Source organism: Trypanosoma cruzi, genomic scaffold, assembly GCF_000209065.1.
Source record: "Trypanosoma cruzi strain CL Brener 1047053517163 genomic scaffold, whole genome shotgun sequence".
NCBI classification, from domain to species: domain Eukaryota; phylum Euglenozoa; class Kinetoplastea; order Trypanosomatida; family Trypanosomatidae; genus Trypanosoma; species Trypanosoma cruzi.
Window position 1 is genome coordinate 62,238 of NW_001849555.1, and position 1,476 is coordinate 63,713.

General features: G+C 52.6%; 1 annotated feature.

Moving 5' to 3' along the window:
- Positions 1-1,476: a sequence feature (areas not merged during assembly with more than two copies in the genome that could not be assigned to a particular haplotype).

A 1,476-nucleotide genomic window follows, 5' to 3' on the forward strand; every position in this document is an offset into this window, starting at 1 on the left:
GCTCCACTCGCATACCCACCGACACGCTCGTGACGACGGCCCTGTGCGCCTCGCCTGCTGCACGCATGAGGAGGGGCCGCGACGAACGGCGCGCTGAGGGAGCCGTGACGTGTGGGCGTGCGACGAGGGCCTGTGGGGCGGAGCACACATTTCTTTCCCTCTTGTTTTGTTTTTGCGGCCAGGGCTGGCAGACACCCGCAGCGCCACACACACAGCCACGCCCTGCCGCTTCTTTAAGGATTTTTCTTTGCGTGTTTATTTCACGCGCTGGCACACCCCTCGGGGTTGGCCTAGTGAGCATTTCTCTCCCCCTGATGATTTTTTTCTTTTGCTGCGCTCACTCTCCCGATGGAGTGACGCGACTGCCGTCATGTCTGCGTGCTTCTCTCATCTTTCCCACACAAACATACGAGTGACTGTGCTCTGCGGGCCGCACTCGCACGCCGATGAGAGGGCTGCGGGGAGCAGCAGCACGCAGATGGCCCCATGAAATATAAACGATGTGCGGACACATGGAGGGTCGGACGGTTGAAAGAGATGTATCTTTCTGAATCTACCTTGTGGTCAAAATAATCAGGCAGTTTGGTGGGACCACACGCTAACCAGGTGGATTTTTGTGTTTTTTTCATTTCATTTTCATCTTTTTCTGTGTGGAACAGTAATAGAGGACGACATGTTTTTTTTTTTCTTTTGTGTGGAACAGTAATAGAGGACGACAATTTTTTTTTTTCTTTTGTGTGGAACAGTAATAGAGGACGACATTTTTTTTTTTTTTTTTGTGTGGAACAGTAATAGAGGACGACAAATTTTTTTTTTTCTTCTGTGCGGGGGGTTAAAATGTGAGGGACGGGAAATTTTTTGTTTTGTTTTTAAATGAATGTTGTTTGATTTTCCACTGCTTTCCGCCGTGGACGCCTGCTGTGCATTTGTGTTTGCGCGTCCCTTCAGATGCTTTACGCCTCTTCTCTTTTTTGTTTTTCCTTTTTTTCCTACTTTGTTGAGCGTGGCAGTGGGCACACACAGCCACACGCGTAGGACACACACATTGCAGTGCAGGTGGATGCTTCCTTTGTACTCGGTGCTGGCAGTTGCGTGCAGCTGCCGCTTCCTTCCGTGGGTATGAGGGGAAAGGAGGGGAGAGAGGGCGCGCATTGCGAGTCTCTTTTTCTGTTGGCGTGATGCACCGCGTGTGACCGCGTGGGGTGAGGGCCGCAAACCATTGAGGACGGGATGGCGGTGTAAATTCTGGGAGCCGCGTCGTGGATGGGTGAGGATCCGCCTCCGCGTGTGGCTGGCGGGGTGAGGCCCCTGGCGATGCTTTTCTCCGCCTGTCGTCTGTTCCTTCCGTGTGTGTTTGTGCTGCCTTTTGCTTTTTTCCCCTCTCACCCTTTCCTGCTGTGTTTCTGCGTGGAGTGGCCGCATGCTCACGGGCCATGTTGATTGTGAGTGCCTCTTGACGGCATCCATTCAACTCTC